Here is a 22,938-nt window from a genome sequence, read left to right on the forward strand (position 1 = left end):
TGTGTATAAGGTTTCCCCTTTTTTACTGTGCCTATACAAAAGCGTATGGTGTCATATTATTTTGCTGGTGCATTTGGGGGTAAGAACAACAGGCGACACAATCTCTGTGCTCTGGTTTTGACCTGAACTTTTATCCCAGGCAAGACATTTTTTCTTGTTTTTTGTTCCAAGCAGAATCAAAGCAGGTGGAGTTAAAGAAAAAATAATAAAAATGTATATATATGTATATATATAATAGAAGAAATAAAACTGAATTTAAAAAAGTAATCAAAGGGGAAAAAGTGATAGAGGAGGCTACCTTTATGTTTGGGAATAAACACCCTAATAAACGTTATCATTATAGAAATATTAAACATGTTACAAAGGCAATATAGGCATTCCTAATTAAGTTTTTTGAGATATTCTTGTGGAGGGTGAAATTCAAGGCACTTTTTCATCACACATCGTGGTCTTGTTGAGTTTGAGACATTATTTGCAGCATTAAGGGATCAGGTAGTGTTCTTGAGCTGGGGGTCTTTCTGAAGCTGAATCCGGTACCATGCAACAATTCACATTTTGAGGAGGGTGAGAAAGGTCACATAGCATGAGTCAGCAGGTGTGCTGTTGGTTGTAGTTGATTGCTGGGGCAAAAGATGTGGACTGAGAGGGTGTTTTTGATTTTAGGAATTATGTATCTGTTTTGAGTTTTATTTATTCTAGGTAAGGTAGGTTATCCAAGTATGTTAGAAATGTTCCAAACTGTTTTTTTTTATTTGTTCTTCTGGTTTGGGAGCTGTACATTTTCTAAGGGAAAAGAACATTAGGCCCTATCTGCCTAGAAATGTCTGATATAAATTGAAGTGTCTGGGATGTTTGTGGGGCAGTGGATTATTGGCAATTCATATGTTCCACTCTCCTCTGCAGGTGTGGTGGGTCAGTTGGGACTTAGGTGCCTGCAGCTAGAGCATTCTCTGACTAGGAAGGTTGGGGGAAGAAAGGGCCTGGTATGTGTGTGGGGGACACATGAAAGGTGCTCTGGGAGTCCCTGCACCCTACCCCCACTGAGCTAGGGTCCTCAAGGTTAGGGGACATTTTTGGGGAGATTTTTGGTCACACCCAGCAGTGTTCATGGGTTACTCTTGGCTCTGCACTCAGAAATTGCTCCTGGCAGGCTCGGGGGGACCATAGGGAATGCCTGGGTTCATGCAAGGCAAAAGCCCGACAGCTGTGTTACCGCTCAGACTCTGGGAGGAATTTTTTGGCTTGTTCCCACCCACCTCACTCCAGTGCAGGTGAGGACCTAGTCTTTTTTTTTTTTTTTTTTTTTTTTATGGAACAGTTCACGAATTTGTGTGTCATCCTTGCGCAGGGGCCATGCTAATTTTCTCTGTATCCCTCCTATTTTAGTATATGTGCTGCTGAAGAGAGAACGGTCCTAGTCTTTTTAAATTCTTAACAATTTTACAATTTTGGAATCCTCTATCATAAAAATTTTGAGAAATCATATGCAATATCTATATTTCAGAGTATTATGTGTTTACCCATCCCTATTCATGTTCAGCAACACAAATAAATTTTAACTTTAAAGTTTTTGTTTGTTTTTGGACCAAACTTGGCGGTGCTCAGGGTTTACTCCTGGCACTGCCCTCGCAGGCTGAGGGGACCTATGGGTTGCCAGGAACTGAACCCGGGTCCTTACCAGGTCAGCTGGTGCCAGGGAAACATACTACTGCTTACTATTGCTCCAGCCCTGCCCTTAATTTTAAAGTTTTGTTAACTTAAGAAACAGATATGAAAATAAGATCTCAAAAATAAAGATAAGTTTTTGTGCATTAATTAGTATTTTATTTATTAACATATTCTTTCTCTTTAAATGATTTTTGGGTCAATCCGTTGCTTAGGGTTACTCTAGGTTCTACGCTTAGAAATCACCCCTGACAGGCTCCAGGGACCATATGGGATGTTGGGGATCCAACTGAAGACCCTCATTGTCGGATTGGCCGCATGCAAGTCAAAAGCCTTATGGCTGTGCTATTGCTCTGGCCCCGCTTAATATAGTCTTGAAAGAATACTTTTCTTGTATGTTTCTTGGGGATCAATTCTGCCAGCTTTTACAGAATTTTATGCATAACATGCTTCACAAAACATCTTTACCAGTGAAGTCATAATATATTTCTATTATATAAGCAAAGTTTCTTATTCTGCAAAAAATAAGAGGAAATAGAATAATAGCAAATGAAACTGCTTGCTGACACAATGCTTTAGGATTAGAGTTTGGGACTGAGCAATAACACAGCAGTAAGATGCTTGCTATGACTATGGCCAACTAAGTTTCAATTTCTCTTACAGACCCTGAAACTCCTCAAGAGTGATCCCTGATCACAGATCCAGAAGTAAGCACTGACACACACTTACTAAAAAATAAATAGAATTAGTGTTTGGGTCTGTGGGAAATAAACTAATTGAAGCTTTCTAAAGAGTTCACAATCTTTTTGTCTTCTTTATTTTCCTTATACGTGCTAATAGCCATTCAATTCTATTTTTATTTTTTTAATGTTTTTCTCTTGATTTTTCTTATACATATAAAAATACCCTTCACCATTGCAACATTTCCATCACCAATATCCTGTGTCCCTTCTCTCCACCCCACAACCACCTGTACTCTAGACAGGCTTTCTACTTCCCTCATTCAGTCACAATTTGTTATGTAGTTCTCAGTGTAATTATTTCTGTGACTGCACCCAATAATTTCTGTGGTGAGCTTCATGTCGGGAGCTAGACCCTCCAGTTCTCCTCTATTTTGTTTCTTAAATGCATTAAATGCATAAAAAATGCATCTTTTTTGTCTTAAATGCATTAATAAAATGATCAATTGTGTAAAATTCAGTTTAAGTTATTGAACTTTCAATAACTTTTACATTTTTTAAAATATTTCAATGCAGGATTATACTCTACCATCAGAATTTTAAATCCAATGTTCTATGAAACAAATTTAAATAATTCTAAACCATTTTGGGGGAAATGATCAAAATAAACATATGCAACAGTTCTATTTCAAAAATTATTTTTATAAGCAGGAATACTTCATATTCCTTCAATATAAGTTATATAGTTATATATACTTTATATATACTTCAATATACTTTACATTATTAAAGATATATACTAAAATAAGTTAACTTTAAATTTATTTACATATCTACATTATCTATAAACAATAATTAAATTGACCAAATGTCAATAAAATACAATATTTTAAAAATACTTTATTATTAAGAGTATTTAGAATTACTGACAGACACATTGTGATAATAAAAACAAATTTTCACTTGGCTTTACTACTCTTTACAGTTTTCTATAGAAAACACATGTTATCTTATTACTACAAGAAGCATTCTTAACTTGTTTCTGTCTGAACAAAATTGTCTCCATTTTTCTCCAGTATATGTATATTTTGTCATAACATATTTCTCAGAAAAATAGGAAGCTTTCTGTTTCTGATTTAATTCTTCAGCAAAAATAAATTAGTATATCCGATGCACGATGGACATCACATTGTAATTCTTTTTTGTTTTTGGTTTTTGGGCCACACTCAGTGACACTTAGGGGTTACTCCTGACTATGAGCTCAAAAATCACTCCTGTCTTGAGCGACCATATGGGATGCCAGGAGATCAAACTACATTCCAACCTAGGTTAGCTTGTACAGGCAAATGCCCTACCGCTTGTGCCACTGCTCCGGCCCCTGATATCACATAGTACTTCTAAGCAAATATGGGTCTGAATTTCTAAATTACATATCTATAACCATTCTTTCATATGTTTTAAAAAATTTCCAGTATTTTACTTATATACATTTACAAATAATAGGTTCATATAACTTATAACTTATATAAGTTATATAACTTATGCATAAGCTATATATAAATATATGTAAGTTATATATAAATCATATGACTTATATAAGTATAACTTATAATAATATATTTGCATAACATACATATTTAAAAATATTGGTTTAAATGTTCACCTTTTTGTGTTCTTACTTTTTTTTAGTTTTATCACCAGAGCCACAATATTTGTGAAAAATGAAATAGCAATAATTGTCTATTTCTGGTAGATTTGGTGCCTTTGTTGTTTTCTGTTTTAAATGTAACTTTTCTACTTATAGTTTTTCACATCTATAGTGAAATTTGTAAGATTATTAGAGCAAATCTATCTCTATGTAAAACATAGGTGTTTTGAATAGTTTTGCAGACTCAGAAAGATAGCACCGTGATGAGGCATTTGCCTTGCATTAGGCTGAACCTGGAAGAGATCCGGTTTGATTCCAGCATCGTCTATGGGCTTCCAGCCAGCCAGGGGTGATTTCTGAGTGAAGAGTCAGGAGTGACACCTGAGTGCCGCTGGGTGTGGTCCAAAAGCTAATAAAATAAAGTAGAAAATATTAAAAAATAAATATTTTTGTAAAAATTATTTTAATTATTTGATTGTCTTTTTTAAAAGAAAATAATTTTATCTAAAGAAATTCTTTTAGGGGGTCAAAAGATAGTATATGGGTGGGATGCTTGTCTTGCACCTTTATATCCAAATTCAATACCTGGCACTCTATATAATTCTTTGAAATCTTTAAACCAGATAGAAGTGATTCATAAGTATAGATCCAGGAATAAATTCTGAGTACTGGTGCAAAAGAAAGACTGAGAGAAATAATGAAAGAGAAGGAGGAAGAAAAGAAAGAAAGGATAATAAAGGAAGGAAGAAAGGAAGGAAGCAAATATGAAGAAAAGAAAAAAAGAAATTTATTTAGAAAAATGGTAGGGGAAAGAAAAAGAAAAATATGTTTAAGAGAGTAATAGCTCCTTCAGAGTGAAAAAAGAACCGATTTTAACTATTTTATAGTTGTTTTTTATTCAGTAATTTTTTATTTGTATTAATAAATGATTAAGACTGTATAACCAAACAATGCAGCAAACCCAAGGCATTTATAGGTTTAATGTTTTAAATTATTTTATTTTTAATCCTAAAGATTTTTGCTTGGAGAAATTTTAATATGATTTATTTTTTATTTCAATAATTTATATTGTTGGATTTGTATGCAAGATTGATCATTTCTCTGTGGAATATGCCCCAAATATTTCCCACAATGTGCCTGGACTTTCTTTTAATTATATTTTTATGTGTATTTCCTTATATGAGGATATATCTCTTACTTATATAGTAATAAAATGGATAAACCTTTGATATATTTAATATGTTGTAATTACTTTTATAAAGCTTACATAAGTACTAATTAATATTTCACTCTACAACCATTTGAAGTTGACATATTATTCTACTAGGATATTAATAAAATATTTTATTTCTTACTTCTATTTATTTGTATGGAAATGATGTTACTAGCCTTGATTCTGGGCTCAATCATATAATTTGCATAGGCCAACAAGTTAAATATAGATATAATGCAATAGACACTTAAGAAGAAAGTACATGGACCACCGTTTGCTCTCCTGCACTTCTACCATCACCTAAAACAAAAACCAAAAAACATACATGCCTTGGATAACTACAGGCTCAAAAGAACAAGCAAATAAATATTAACCTCCAGACAAACCAGTCAAGATCAATCTATCTTCAGCTAACTTTCTTACACATGGAAAATGTCTAAAAATCTGAGCGCTTTCTAAAATCAGAGTGTTGTTCTATTAACACTGTTCTACTTAGTGCGGAGGTTTACCTCTTTCCTGCCATTGACAGTGACTTTGATTTCTTTCTTCCTGGTTGTTTTCCTCAAATGTCGCCAATTTTTGGTTATCTTGCTTCATGTGTAAATGATGTTCTAGGCTGAACAATATTGGTATCTGAAGCAGAGTTTCAAGATATCTGTAGACAGCAAAAGTTGCTAATGGAATTTGAAATCTCTTCTCATCACTTCACACTTTTCACTACTCAGCCATGAGAACAAACAGACCCCAAGACTGTTAGAACAAAGATTAGAGTAGGTTTAAAAAATGACCCCCTTTTTTCCTGGCTTAAAAAATATTCATTCCTAAAAAATGAGAGCAAGCTGTAGATAATTATGCCTAATTATCTTTGTTTGGTAATATCTATGTTTGGTGCTGAAAACTTATGCAATTACAAAAGCTACAGTTTAATTTTCTTTATTTTTCTTCAATATATATAAACTAATATAGAGAAGAATTTAGCACTTATTAAAAACCCATTGAAAAGGGATTACAAGGATTCTAAATGTTTAGCTGTTTTAGATATGAGCTTCTTTAAACATATGGAGTGGAACTGGGAGATACTATAAGAAGTAGGGCAATTGTCTTGCATGTGACTACAGAGGCCAAGAACTAGATTTGAATTCTGACACTACATATGGTCCCATGAGCAACATAGGAGTCAATCCTGAGTTTGGGAATAGTTTTCTGAGCATTGCTAGGAAGACCCCAAGCTCAAAACAAAACAAAACAAACTCATGAGGTTGTATAAGTTTTGAAAACCTTGTTTAAAGTACACTTTTATAATTTGTTATTAGTAAATATTTTGTTAGTCTACCTGTTTTATATATACTCAGTAGGCATTAAAAAGATTCAGACTAAGAAGAGTTATAATGGAAAAAGTTTAGCTCCTCTCTAAATACAATTAGTTTACCATAAAATCTGTTTTAGTATCTTCATCAGGGATATCTAGGGGAAATATATTAAAAAAATTAAAATATGCATATATATTTATATGTTTATCCATACTGTTAAAGCATTGGGCCATACCTGGTATTTTGGAGGGCTTACTTCTGGCTCTATTGTCACAGAGTACACTCTTGAAATGCTGGAATTGCCCATTGTGCAAGGCAGTTTCTTAACTCTTATACTAGTTCCTCCAGCCCTTTAATAATGTTGTTAAATTGGGGAGGGAATGGGGACATAACAGTGGGTAGTGTTTGTCTTGGAATGACATAGATCTGGGTTCAATCCCTAGCATACCATATGATTCCCTGTAATTGCCACAAGCAATTTTTGAGCCGGAGCCAGGGAAGTAACCCCAGAGTGCTGGCTGGTGTGACCCTCAAAAAAAAGAAACAAAAAATATTTATAATATTTAAATAATTAAATCAAGAAATGTTCTCGATTCCTAGGGAAGAAACCTTATTATAGAGGCAAAAGAAAGATAAAAATGCAAGTCAGTGTTACTTATACAGCTTTTAGTGTATTTGTTAGATAATCTGGAACTGACCTTTTTTCTTTCCCTGTACTATATAGTAATATATATCTAAAGAGACATCTGTCATGTCTCCGGAATCATCTTAAATTTCTCAAAAGTCATAGTTTAACTTCAGATTGAGAAACTCACATTTCCAACAATGTTAGAAAACTTCCCAGACTACATAGTTTGATAATTCTTACTATTGTTATGATGTCAAGACACATGCTTTGAGTATTTCACTACTGCTATCTGTATCTCCACCCTCTTCTAAGTATTTCAGTCAAGCAGAAACTTTTTTCCCTTTAAAACTTGGTCATAGACCAGTGATGAACAGAAGAGTAATTTTTCTCAAATACTGGCCTATGTCCAGATGTCTCTTACCTGATCTCTCCAGAATACCCTCACCTTTGTGTTTTATTGAGTCATTTTTTTCTTATTAAATATATCTGGGTCTTCTATGTGGATGAATGGCTAAAAGTTGTTCACAGATGCAATATCTTTCCTCAATCATTGAATAGTCCATAAACTAAAAGAGTCAGTTTAGTCTGTCAGTTTGGAATAAGATGAATGGTTGAATAAATAATGAATCCATAATTTCCTAAAAGATTGTTTTTAAATTTTGTGACATATCTAATGAACACATGTTCTTCTTTTATTGCCCTGTCATAGCTTAAATAAATCACAAAATATATCATATAAAACACTAAAATGTAAATGAATAAAAATTAATATGTGATTATGGGAACTCTTCCTTTATAAAGTTAAATTTTACAATGAGCTTTGTATAGACTAAGAGTAGACACATTAAACGTATGTAAAAAGTGGTTTAATTTATAAGGTCTAATGTGAGGACTCTGTTAAGTTCTGTTTATTTAAACTTTCAATTGCCTTTTATTTCTTTTATATGTGTAAAGGTCCAGCACTGAATGTAAATCATGTATAAATGTTTTATACCTGTTTAATTTAGTTTATTTAACTTTTGACCAACTTCTTATATGGACATTGTTACTCATGAAAACTGAGATCAAAGTTGCCCCCTTTCAGTTTAACTAGTATGTTTACATATATTAAGCCAACTGATTCTTTCATTGTAATTTTGAAAAGCACAAAAGATCTAAATTTAGCAAAGGATTGGAGAAATAACTCAAATAAAGCTTATTCCTGTAGGAAAACCTGTCATAGCAATCAAGGTCCTGCTTGTGATGGGGTAGGGATTTGAGAAAACCATGAGGCTGCCTGCTTGAGGCATATGGGAAAGCCTGGGAATTAAATTTCTGACAAGATTTCTGCATTCTTTTTGCCATTTTAATGATTCACACTCACATTTTCTCTGCTTTTTATCTATTGTTTTCTTAATATTATCACTGGTTAAAGATACTCTGTAGTAACTTTCAAGTTATATTTCTAAAGCACTTATTTCAGCATTAATTATTAAAGGCCTTCAATGACTTCCTATCACCCCCAAAAGTGTTATTTTATGGGGTGGCATTCATCTGCATTATACCTTTTCAGGAGTCTAAACTTGTATTTGAAAATTCATGCTATGGATGCCTCCCTTCGAATATCGTCTCTATTGCTTTCCTGTTGAAGAAATTTTGGTGTTATAACACATTTGTGTCTGTCTCAGTTTTATCTTTAAAAATTACCATCATAATCATCATCATCCTAAATATTGTGTAGAATTGTTGTGAATGTAATTGAGTTAATATGTGTAATATAAATAGAAGTGGTTATGCTAAGTACTCAATAATTGTTAGAAATAAAAAGTGCCTTGAAAAATTAACTATCTTTTTTTTCCCTTTAGAGTTTCACAATAAATAATATTTATTGACATTATTAGAAAATTATTAGCTCAGTAAATAACTTACTAAAAGATATGTTATCTTTCAAATGTCCTCAAGCTGGAGACTTTCTTTGCAACTTCAAGATAGCATTTGTAAACAGTCGATTGTAAATTAAAATGCCAATAGTTTAGAGATCAGAAATGCATATATTTTTACAGACAGTGTAACACAGCAACAACCAGACCTTTTACACACACAAACACACACGAAAATGAAAACAAAAGCAAACTATGCAAGAAACTACTGATAGGAAAGGATATGAGTCTAAGATTTGTACCATTCTCTCTGTAGTGGTTTGTTTCTGGGTACCAATTTCTTGCTTGGAATTCCAGGGGAACAGTTTTTACTAATAATCTGGTCTAGCTGTTGGCTTGAAACTCATAGAAAGCTTCTCAAGGAATTCTCGTTTTTGGGGGGATGAACAAGACAACTTGTGTTGTCATCTCAAGAGCATCAAAGGATTGTGTGGATTGAACTACAGAAAGCCTCCTCTCACAGTCACAATTCTGAAATCCCAACTATCAACAGTTTTTCCTTCCTGTTTATAGATAGTGGTCAGATCTTGGAAAACACACATGACCTTTTGTGTGCTTTGAAGGAGGGATTGTAGTTTCTTTCCTTCTTATGAGGCCCTCAATTCTACTGAATTAAGATTGTATTCTCATTATTTCCTTCTATGTACATAAAAATGCAGTCACCATTGGGGGGAATTATTCAACACAGTAATCTGAAGGGTGAACAATTCAGTGCCAATTCTGGAGTAATACCTTTTAATAACTGCCTTGGAATTTTAATACACAATGACATTTTTTGATAAAAAAGTACTTTTATATTTGTTATAGTACTGAAACATTTTATTCTAAAGAAACAAGTTTACACATGTTATTTAGCATTTAAATAAATTTAATTAGTTTAGAGTATTACTATGAAGGTTTAGATAAAATACATTTTAAAATTAATAAGATTGATAAAATTAATCAGAAAAGGAAAGAAATATTAATGTTATTAAGGCCATGCTTCCCAAAGACTTTTATTTACTTAAGATAAAATGTTATCTAGTCACCATGCTATTTAAACTTATTCATGATTGGGTTTCAGGCATAAAATGTTTCAACACTGACTGCTTCACCAGTGTTCACCTCCCTCCACCAGTTCTCTCCCAATGCCCATTTGCCTCCTCCTCTTGATTGAATGATTGCCTCCATCATAGAGATTGGTCCCTCCCTGTTCTATCCACCAACCCACTCAAGTGGCACATTTTCTACTGAATACTAGTTTTTTCTTTGGATTCATTAGTCCATCATTATATTTCTTTATATACCACACATGAGAGAGCTTTGTGTATGTCTCTCTTCCTTTGACTAACTTCTCTCAACATGATAATCTCCAGGTCCCTTCATATACCAGCAAGTTGCATAAATATCTTTACTTATGGCTGAATATATTTACCATCATTTCTTCATCCAGTCATCTATTCTTGGATTTGGAGGTTTTGGCTATTTAGATAGTGTTTACAAGAAACATAAGGGTACAATTTTGCTTTTATCAAATTTGTTTTTGGTCCCATGGGTTACCTCCCCAACAGTAGAGTTGCTTGGAAAAATGAAATCTCAATTTCTAGGCTTTTTTTTTTTTTTTAGGAATATCCATATTCTTTCCCACAAAGACTGAACCATCTCACCAGAATTTAATTGGAATCCTTTTCTCTCTGAATCCACGCTAGCACTGGTTGTTCTTCATCCTTTTTATGTCAGTCTCTTTGGTGAGACATATCTTGTTGTTTTGGTTTGTGCCTCCAGGATGTTTAGAGATGCAGAGCATTTTTCATGTGCCTTTTGACCATTTATTCTTCGGTGAAGAGTCTTTTTATCTCTTCTCCAATTTTTTTTTGATAGGGTTGGTATTATTTCCTTGCAGAGTTATAGTACCTTAAATCAGTTTCATCTCACTGTTAGGTGGTGAGGTAGGATAACTTGCCCTTACATCAAGTTATTCCTGTTTACTATTTGTCAGGGTGTCATATGAATCTACCCTGAGGCAAGTTGGTGCCAGAGAGGTATTAGGACATCCCTCTGGGGGAGGGTTGATTCCTTGTGCTGAAAATGGTTGTGGGAACTGTACTCATTCTACGTTTGGTATTCAGGGTTTAGGGTTGGACAATCAAATATCATTCTTGTTTGTTTCCAAGAATCTTTTGTTTTCCTCTCTAATTTCTTCTTTTACCCACTTGTTCAATAGTGAGCTGTTTAATTACAGATGTTTGAATCAATTTCTTTTTTCTGCTTGTGGTTTCAATATCTGTTTTGAAGCCTTATTGTCTGAAAAGATAAATGATATAATTTTATCCTCTTGACTTTATGGAGTGTGTTTTGTGTCTCAGACGGGTCCATTTTGGAGTACTTTGTAGATTAACAAAGATTTGTAATTAGTTTTCAGAGATAAAAAGCACACATATGTAAAGCCTATATCTCCCATTTCTTATTTCAAAGCAAGTGTTTTCTTACTGAGATTTAGTATTAAATTGATTTTAAATTGATCTATTAAGAGGTGACACAGGGATATTGAACTTTCTAAATATTATTGCCTTTTTGGCTATTTGGAACCCCTATGATTCTTATGTTTTCCTTTTGAATTCATCCCCAAATTCTCTTATCAATTGTTCATTTATTTTGAGACACTCTTCATCTTATATTCTTGTCTGAATTTTATTTACCTCATCTTGAAGTTCAATTATTCTGTCTTTAGAAGCTGTTTCTTTGCTGTTGAGGCCTTCTAGCAAGTTTTTACCTATCAAGTTTTTCAGTTCTGTCATTTCTGTTTGTTGTTTTCATTATTTGGTTTCATTTCCTTTTATGTTTATTAGCTGTTCATTCCATTGCTTTTTTTTTTTTTTTTTTGAGTTTGTTAAATATCCTAAGTATTTTCATTCTGAAGTCCTTTTTAGAAAGATCAAACAGGTGACTGTTAATGATTGAGGTTTCAGGATTATAGTCTTCTCCCACTACCCTTGGTGCGGTCTGTGCTGATTTACCTTGATTTATTTTATAGTTTGGGGTACATCTTTTCCACTTCACTTGGTTATCCTTGTGGGAGCTCTATATATTGATGGTGAGAGATTATTTTCAGCCATGTTAGCAGACCTACTTAAGAAAGTCCACAGGGCTGTTTTCTATCATTTGGGTGGAGCCAGAGTCTGAGAAGTGATTGTTCCATGTTCCATGTTTAACAGGTCCTCTTCTGTCTAGCAGAGAAAAGAATGCAGCTTTAGGGTATGTTTTGGAATCCACTTCAGGAAGTGGAGGTTCTGACTTTCCCCCAAAGATTTTTATGAGACTGACGCGCTGCCTACTGTGCTAAGGAGGCAACTTCCCCCAAAGATTTTTAATATAATTTTCTTTACTGACATGGTACCATAAAGAAATAAACCTAGAATTTATTTGTGATCATATCTAACATTAAAAATAGTGCCATATATTTTTAGTTGGCTTTCACAGGCTCAATTTTATAAAACACCCTATCTGATGATAGAGATATAATTTTGACTAAATAATCCCTTTGATATGCATAATGCAAAAGATTAGTCAATGAAGAGAACAAAGGTATTTCATGCATCTTTTTTGTCCTTTCAGTAAAGTTTAAATTCTCCCTCTCACTAACACACAGTCCTTTCTAGAAACTTTCCTGTCATGATAGTACCTGCAGAGTGATACCACCACCAGACCTGGCTGTTTGTATCAAAGTAAGAACAGCTGTGCGACAGACTGTCTGAACAGTCCCCAATCAGGATGCAGCACAGATCTCTGACACCAAGGCAGTAATGCACCAGCTGGCTCTACGCTTGGTGCTTTGCTATTCCTGGATGATTTACCTGTTCTCAGTCCTGTCACCTTACTGTTTCTGCCATCTAATTATAAACTCTCGTAACTGGATTCACTCTGCTACAAATTAACTATGCTATCTGTGTTCTTTCTGAGCCTAAACTGGTCATTTTTACTTTATGATACATGATTTATTTTTAAATTCATACAAGATGCTTGATTATTTATTTGTGGTAAATTTTAGCTCTCTTGTGGAGTCTCGATCAGAGTAATCCTCTTCTAATGTATTCATATACTGAAGATCTAAATTTCCTAATCAAAATCATGTCAGCAAAAGTAGAGCTGCTCTTATGATAACATTTTAGTCTAAAAATGATTTTCCTTTAAAAGGAATTCAATGGACATGATGACATAAAAAGAAGTGGCAAAATTACACACAATCAGTTCACATAATCAAAACAGCAATGTTTTGTATTCAGCAAGGATTTCTTTTTTACTATAATAAATGGAACAAAATAGTCCTTTGGAATTTGGCTACTGTGTCATGGCTACAAATGCAATGCTTTAGGGATAAGCATTTTCAAAAACTTTAGAAATAAAGAGCTCATTGAGTCATAATTCATAATATTCCTTTGCATATTTTATTACTGGCACTGATATTTTGTCTTCACTTTAACTTTATGAGGAACTAATCATTAAACCAAGAATAGTCTATTTTTAAACAGCAAACTTTGTAGGGATAATTCAAAGGATTGCACTTTAATAACAACTATCAAGAAAATAAATGTTTTAGTGATAGCATATACCTTATGTGTATATAAATTCTTTGGCAACTCCAATGGTCTTTGTGCATATTTTAATCAGTATAGTAGTCTAGAATTATGTGTTTAGCTTGTATTCAGTTTCCCAAAATCTTGAAATTATATGAAATAAGGGCTATATATTAGATTTCTTTATAAACCCAAAAATTAGCCAGGGCCTAAAGACAGGTATTCCAACAATGACTGCCTATGGATTTTATGAAAACTACAGAGGTTGTGACTAAAAGTTTCTTTGAATAAGTCAGTTTCCCTCATAAAATATAAAAACATTGTCCATCTTCATAGGTACCTTTGAAGAATTGTCAAACTAGACACATGAAGTAATATGACAGTTATCTGTGCATGTTGCATCAGTTTACATACTACAGTGGCTTGTTTTGAAGAAGATATTGAGAAACAGAAGAGCTGGAATATTTCTAAGAACAATAGAACTCTCTTTGAATGATAAAGCTTCCTTCATTGTGTGAGAAATTAGAATTTCCAACCACTTCACATATTTAATGCCACAAGTGGTTTTTGAAAGCTTTGCTCTGAGCCGGAAAGTTATCGTAAGATCATAAGGGTAAAAGAACAATGCCAATAAGAACAAGAAATTTCTTCCATAGGGAAATTCCCTAGTTTCTTTCTCTCAGAAACTATTTTTTATCGCTTTAAATCATAGAAAAATTTCCACTGTCATGAAAAAAAGGTAGTAAAAACTCAAGATCTGTAGATCAGGTCAGAAGAACTTGATAAACAAAAAGCATTAGAGAGCAACATTTTTGCAACATAATTGGCATAAACTCAGTGGCCAGAAGGAGTCTAACTATGGTGCTTGCCAAAATAGGAACTGATAAATAAAACCATTGATGAAAGACATAAAGAGCATTGCTTTATGTATCATTTGATAAATATATAAATGTATAGATAAATATATAGAACCATCTTTAAATTGTTTTACTCATCTTTTTTTTTTCCTAACCTCTCTTCCTTCTGATAATGTTTCTTTTCCATGATCCTCTGTTTTACCAGTTGGCCCCAGATTCTTGTGCTGTGATGCTTATTTATGTGATTTTTCGTCAATGGGGACATTGAAATCTCCTAGTGACTTATAAGGAATGAAGTGTTCTCCAACTGAGAAATCTAAAGGATAGCCAAAGAGAAAAATCTAACATTCAAAATATGTGTTAGTAGAATTAGAAATGAGTACAAGCAGAAGCAGATAAAAAAAAGCAATGATAATAATAAAGTTTTCAAATTGTAATGGAAAACAACTTATACGAACAAAGAGAGAGACTCTAGTCTGATATTCAGAGATGCTGATAGGTAATGCCAGTTCAAGAGATCAAGAACTGATGAACTTGATAGAAAAGAGACTTAAAAAAGAAAAAGGATGGATATTTTGCATACAGTTTTCTCAAAGGAAAACATGATTCTTTGTAGGGGTTAGACACGTTTTTAGGCATTTTATAATGTGGCTAACATTTTTGTACCCTTTTTTGAATTTCTTCACTTGAGCTTTAAAAATATTTTTCTGAACTCTATTTTACTTAAAAATATATTTAATATTTCTATATCTATTTTTTAAATATTCTTAATTATTTGTAGATTAGGCAGATAATTTGAAATGAAAAATAAAAACATATTTAAGTTAATTGCACACTTATAACAATTACTTAAGCAAAATATATAATTCATTACATAATATATTTACATATATGTTTAAAATTGAGTATATAGTTGCCTATATTAATTATTTATATATTTTCCTAACAGCTAATTTATACCTTTCTATAGATAATTATAAAACATTATGATGTATTTGTTCATAAAAACTATTCTTTAATTCCTCTGACCTGATGAGCTTTTTCTCATCTAGGTTTTAACAGCCACTTAGAAATCTTTTTTTGTTTGTTTTTATTTTTGGGTCACACCTGGCAGCGCTCAGGGGTTACTCTGGCTATATGCTCAGAAATCACTCCTGGCAGGCTTGAGGACCAGATGGGATGCCGGTAGAGCCACCCACCCTCTGCATGAAAGGCAAAGGCCTTACTTCCATGCTATCTCTCCGGCCCCTAGAAATCATTTTCAACTAAACTTAGTAGGGCCATGCAACACTATATACATCTTGTCTTCAAGAAGTACACATAGGCTTCTTATTGTAGTTAGAGAAGAGGTATTACGTTCAGATTGGAAGAAATTTTCATTAGAATTCACTATTCTAGACATGTCTTTTTAGTCATGTTATTCTCTCACTACTAGTAGGATAATATTTTTGAAAGGGTCTTGGAATCTATTAGGCTTAAGCTATTCAAAAATTAAGGTTTTGGTAGGTAGATAAAATTTTTATTAATTTTATACATTTTAATTAATATAATACATAAATAATAACCACTTATTCAATGCCTTGAGAATCCTTAATATATGTTCTTTTCTCCTCTTCACTTTACCTCACTTCTCTCCTTTCTTTCATTCTACTTTCTTCCCTTTCCTTCATCTTCATGTTTAATTTGTAGCACACTTTTCATCTTATTTTATATCGAGCACCTTCATTTATGTTATAAATGCATTTGTATTTTTACAAAATATACAACCTTGAATTTCTTGATTAACTTTTAGTCTGCTTATTTTAATATAAAATTTATAATTAGTCTCATTTGAAAAATTGTCCTAAATTTGATAGAAAACTTTCATTTTAGATGTTTTCAAGTGTTGGTTTAATTTATAGGTGGGTAACCCAGATTAAATTCCTGGTACTGCATGTAGTTGCAAATCTGACTTAAGTAAAAGTTGAGCACTGAGTCAGGAGTAAACCACAAACACAACCAGGTGTAAGCCAAAACCGAAGTCAAATGTTTTCCAAATATGGTAAATGCATCAAAACTGTACTATTAAACATCTTCTAGAATAAAATTAATGCTTTTAATTTAACAAATAAATATCTTCCAAGATTGAACTTCAACCAACCTGTAGACATTAATGTATTAGTTGGAAGCACACCTTCTTTTTGGTTCATTCTATGATTTTTTAACCATTTAGATACCCAAAAGACATAATAACACTATCTGATAGCTAGAATTAACAAGTTAATACTTATATTACTAAAAACATATATCAGTACTTGACAGAATTGTGGAGAAAAGGCTGCCTTGTCAACTGATAAATTATACAAGTGTTTTTTGCTTAGAACATTTTGCTCAAGAGAGATACATACGTTTAACGGATCTACAAACTTTTTTCCTGAAGCAGTTCAAGTTCAATTCACCTATTTTAAATTTATTATGTATGAATGGTATTTTATTCCACTATTTTTATTTATATTTACAAAAATAATCATCTAATAAAGAGAGAGTAAATCTTTCTCTATGAAATTGAATTACTCATTGTCTCTTTATCTTTTTTTGAAAGCAATCTTAGCAGATAGTGTCATATGTGTCAAATAAAGGAACATGAAAGAGATCTTATTTCAAGTTGTTTTAATTTAATGATGTGAAAACTGTGACTTAGAAAAGATAACTTGTTGAAGTAAATAGAACAAAACTTACAACTCCCCACTGCCTATACCTGATTCCTAATTTCATTAGATGATGAAATAGATGAGAAACATTCAAAATATTCAATAGTGGAGACCACATTGTCAATTGCATGGATGAAATGTACATGATAATTATTACTTGAAGTAATGTGAAGTGGTGTCTGGTTTGTGATTAAGTTTTTCACATAGTAAGCAGACTGCTTGGATATTATTATCTTTAAGGCAAACATGAAATTAATTTCAAACCAAAATTTGAGTATCTTAACAATTTTACAGAATAATAATAGCAGAGAAGAAGAAAGCATTTTAGAAGTATGGTCTTAGAACATATGATTAATTTTTGACATGTTTTTATGTTCTTTTCCCTACAAGTCATTTATTAAAATGACCTAAAAGTTTTTTTCTCTCTGATGCTGTCTCCTCAGTTACCAACCATGTCATTTTAACTAACTGAAGTGCAGTCTAATTGTATTTTTTCCCTTAATGTAAGTTTCTATTTTTTTATATATACTTGCTTTTATTCAAGTGTAAGTTCTCTCTAAATAATGGATTGCAATATCAGTTGTAAAATAAATATATTAAAACTTGCAAAATGGATTGATTTGATTTTAAAAGATTTAATCTAATCTAGAGGCAGCTACAGATATGTTTTATGGGAGATTTAGAGTTATATATGTTTTTTTGTTTTTTATTTTTTATTTTATTTTATTTTATTTTTGGCCACACCTGGTGACACTCAGGGGTTATTTACTCATCATTTTGTGCTCAGAAATCACTCTTGGAAAGCTCGGGAACCATATGCCATGTTGGGGATTGAATCCAGTTCAGCTGTGTGCAAGGCAAACACCCTACCCATTGTACAATCACTCCAGCCCCTAGAGTTAATGTAGTTTATATTAACTCCTGGTCTTATGTACAAATACATTTTATAAAATATTTCCTGTGGTTTTTCTCAAAATGGTTTTAAAAGCTTTTCCTCTTTAGGCCTTGGATTATAAATAAAAAGTCTTATAGCTTCTAAGTCAAAATGTGACAGTCTTACTTATTTTTACTTAAAGTAAGAAAATGATTAAAATAAATGATTGGAAAGCCAATCATTTATTCAATCTCTTTATAAATTTATATTATGAATTAACTAATAGTTAAATGTAATAAATGAGTAAATATATAGTCTAATAAAACAAATAGTAAATAATAATCCAAAACTTACCAGATGACTATAAGACCATGCTATAGAGGTCTATTAGCAGAGCTGCAGTGACTCTTGACCACAAAGCCAAGAATATGCCCTATACTTTCCCAGGTGTTCACCCCTGCCAAGAAACCATGCTAAAGAGAGCAGGAAATGTACATTAAGTGATTTTATGTTTGATTTTTTAAATCAATATACCTATAGCTTTGAGTAGAATGTTCAGATCTTTATTCAAATATCAGGCAAGCATCATACTTTCAAGTTCTCTCTATGTAAATTGTGTCTTTATAATACCAGAAAATGGAGGGTAAATACAGGGTAATTCACTCAAAAAATTTTTTTAGAGAACTCTAGATTTTCATATTATTGGTTACATTTTACAGGAGAAAGGTAAGTGCTTTTGGGCCTTAGAGAATTAGGGGAAAATATCAAATTGTGTTGAATTATATTTTTCAGTGTGTTTCTAGTTTAATTTTGTGATGGATTTTTAAAATACTATACTGAAATTTTAGAAACCATATTTTTATCATTTAAGAGACTGTTTTTAACAGAAATAACTCAATTTCTCTGTTTGGTAATTAAATTGTCGTCATTTTGTGTTAGGAAAGTCCATTGGAAGGGGAGGAGAGTGATGATGATTGCAGTCATAATATAACAATTATTGAGACATGTCAGGCACTGTCAGTGTCCTATTGTCATTAACTCATTAATCTGATATTTTAGTATATCTAATAAATACATACAAATGCTATCTTTTTTACAGATATAAAAGTGAGGCAGGGCAAGAGCTTTGAGTGCAGCCAAATGGTGATTGATTCTTAGCATCCCATATAGCTCCTCAAGCACTTCGAGGAGTAACTTTAGGAGTGTTAGGAGTGTTGAGACAGGAATAACCCCTATGATTACCAGGTGTTGCTCAAAATAAAAAAGAAGAAAAAGTCCCACCCCAAAGTGTCTTTTTCAATATCATATACATCAAATAAAGGTTACAAGTTTAGAACATTTATGAGAGGTTATAGGGGCAGTACAATGGGTAGGGCACTTGCCTTGCACAAGTTAAACCCAAGTTGGATCCTCTAGCCTGTCATAAGTAATTCCTGAGCACAATACCAAGCATACATAAGTATATTGAACACTGCTTGGTGTGACTAAAAATGAACAAACAAACAAAAACAAAAAGAAATGACTTATGTGGGATGAAGAAATATTATAGTGGGTAAAACAATTGCTTTGAATGCAACTCATCTGGCTTAGATCCATGGTATATGAGCCCCAGAACTCAACAGGGATGATACCTGAGCTCAGAGTCAAGGGTAAGCCCTTAGTATTGCCAAATGAGACACCTTTCCTTAAAAAAAAAATCACTTGAGTATCTTAAATTCAGAAATGTAAATATTGTTCTTATGTTTTCACAGATTAATAATAATTTTATAGGTTCAAAGAGTAGTAAAAATCTCTTTTCTAGACTATAATGTTAAAAATTGGATTTCATTGCATTTATAAAGCATATTCACATTTAATTTTATTTAAATGAGAGTGGGAAGAGATGCATAAACTGTTATACATCATGAAAATATTATATAAAGCTAAAATGTAATGTTTTAAAATTTTAACTCACATTTGGGGTCAAAGCTTTAGTATAATGGGTTAGGTACTGGCTTTTCATGTAGATGACCTCGGTTCAATCACTAATACTGTAAAGCCTGAAGCAGAAGGGACTCCATTTTGTTAAACCAAGGTTAAGTTTCCATTTAAGGCTAACAATGCTGAGTTTCCAAGAGAATGATGACAATGGTTCTTAGATAAGTGTATTTTTATCTTCTACTGGGCAACATCCCATATATCACCACTTCTGCTAAGTATAAATGAGTTAGATACTATTCAAATAATTTAATGATATGATAGTGAGGTTACATGGCCAGTAAATTTAGGAAATTATGTGTTAAAGATGGGTTCAAAATATTTTTTATACTCAGATATTTTAGCACTTTTAATCTGAAAGTATCCATTATAAATGGTCAAGAGGGAGAAAATGAATACTGCTTATGTAATAGAAATTCTTTGTAACTACTATTTGAAAGAGAGTACATAGATAAATGATAGGTTAAGTTGCTTGTTTCTGAACCTAGTTTTATCCTATACTTATGTAGAATTTATATATGTCTATATGGTTATAAAATATATTTGTTAAGCAGAAATTAAAAATTTACTCTTTCCCTAACTCTGAAGGGTTCTAACACACCAGACTTGTAGGATTAATATTATCAAAAATTACCTATCACTGAAAAATGTATAGGATACAAATTTATTTTCATAGTTCAAGAGACAGGACATTCCATAGTTAAGGCACAGGCAGATTATGTCCAATAAAGGTCCATTTTTGGCCTAATAGATTACTATCATTTCATGGGTCTGCAATGTTGGAATGGTCAAGAGAATTTCCTAGGTTCTCTTTGTAAGGGTGCAAATTCCATTCATGAGGACCCTAACTTTATGACCTCAGAACAAGCTTCCCAAAACCATTTCATTAAGGATTATTTTGCAGTATATGCATCTAGAAGAGACAGACAAGGCCTAGGCAGTCTTGTCTGACACATTGAGAGACCAAGTTTTATTAAAATAATATGCATCAACTGACATTTCTTTATTGTGTTTTGCATATGGTTTTAAATATTTTCATTTTGATTCGTAAAATGAAGCAAACATAAAACAAGATTTAACATTTACTGTGTGCCAGGTAACAATTGTCATATAGCAGGTGTTGAAGTTAGGGAGTCATCATTCAGGACTAAAATAGCAGAAATATATTTCATGAAGAATGTGGGAACTACATTTAACTTTGAAGGATAGAACTTGTAGGCCCTAGGTTATGAGGGTAATTTGAAATCCTATGAGAATAGTTTCTCAAAAAAAAAAAAAAAAAGAATGATACCTTTGAATTACAAAGATTGTCTTCACTTGCCAGATTAACAATCAGCTTTGTTCTTTATCAATGACTATTGAACATCTTTAACTTTTAAAAAAAAGATGTAAAGGAAAGGATAATCTGGGAAATTGCAGATATCACCCACCATTTAAAGAGCTCGTTAAATCAGGAATGGTTTTAAAACATCTATAAAACTTTAAAAATAAGAGAATTGATAGCATTTTGAGACATTTTTGGGGGCCATGCCATATCTAAATGACTTTTGGAAATCTAATAAGAACTGAAATACTTGTCACATAAAGCACCTCTTATTGCCATCTAATTTTAAGGTTATCTACTTGAGATAGTGGAAAATCATGAACTCCCAAAATTGTAGATTCTGTAATTTTCCTGCTCTTTGCAATTTTTCTTGTTTTCTTCCACAGATAAGTTTTCATTTTCAAGAAATACATATCCTTCCTTCCCGGTAGTGAAGATAAAAACCTTTAAAAAGTTTCCCAAATTGATATCTTTACCTAAACTATGTTAGTGTCAATGAAACTAAAAAAAGTCTATAATAGTAAGATATAATTATTTCTTTTTTACTTTAAAAATCACACCAATCTATTTGGATCCTTTAAAGTTTATGTTATATTTAATGGTCATCTTTAAAAAATTTTTACTGTTTTATAGACACTCAGTTGGAGTGAAAACTCTTGAAATTACCAAACCAGATACAGACTTTTTTCTTCCTAATGAGCCATTTTGATTACATATTAATAAAAACTGTTGAACTTGATGAAATAAATCATATTCCAATGATGCATTTAATTTCATTTGGTGACTGGAAAGTCTGATAGCAAATGAAAGTGAAAAGAGTTATCAACAAAAGTAAAAAACATTTATTAGAAGTCAAAACATTGATTTTCATTAATATTAATAAATTATTAAACATTTATAGAATTTGGAATGTTATTAAAATAGCAAGGTTTCTAACAATGAGTTAATAAACTGTAGAATCAGTGGTCCTCAAACTATGGCCCGCGGGCCACATATTCTATTTGTATCTGTTTGTTTCTTCATTGCAAAATAAGGTATGTGCAGTGTGCATAAGAATTCGTTCATAAATTTTGTTTTTACTATAGTCAGACCCTCCAATGGTCTGAGGGACAGTGAACTGGCCCCCTGTTTAAAAAGTTTGAGAACCCCTGCGAGTGTAGATCCTACTTTTGAAGATTTTATTGTCTCTTGGATGACCAATCAAGTAACTAAATAAAATGAATCAAGTTAAGCTTGACTATAGGGCTGATTCATCCCACCATGAAAAAAATGAACCTTCCCCCACCTCCATATCTGCTCCAAGATGATAATAGAGACCATAAAAAAAGTGTGAGTTTAGCTAGAGGTAAGGTGTCTGCCTTGCAAGCGCTAGCCAAGGAAGGACCACAGTTCTATCCCCAGGCTTCCCATATGGTCCCCACAAGCCAGGGGCGATTTCAGAGCGCTTAGCTAGGAGTAATCCCAGAGTATCAAACGGGTGTGCCCCCCCAAAAAAAGAAAAGTGTGAATTTAAAGTGTTTCTCCTATTTTTTAATTTAACCTTTCCCTTCCTTCCTTCCTTTCTTCTTTCTTTCTTTCTTTCTTTCTTTCTTCTTCTTTC

At 32.5% G+C, this 22,938-nt stretch overlaps 1 non-coding gene across 1 annotated transcript; it reads right to left on the minus strand.

Moving 5' to 3' along the window:
• Window positions 1-1,303: 1,303 nt before the first annotated feature.
• LOC126002274 (U6 spliceosomal RNA) lies at window positions 1,304-1,410 on the minus strand. The gene has a single exon (XR_007493029.1). It is a non-coding gene; the product is annotated as a U6 spliceosomal RNA (small nuclear RNA).
• Between the last annotated feature and the right edge of the window lie 21,528 nt (window positions 1,411-22,938).

This window comes from Suncus etruscus, chromosome 2 (assembly GCF_024139225.1).
Source record: "Suncus etruscus isolate mSunEtr1 chromosome 2, mSunEtr1.pri.cur, whole genome shotgun sequence".
Taxonomy (NCBI): Eukaryota; Metazoa; Chordata; class Mammalia; order Eulipotyphla; family Soricidae; genus Suncus; species Suncus etruscus.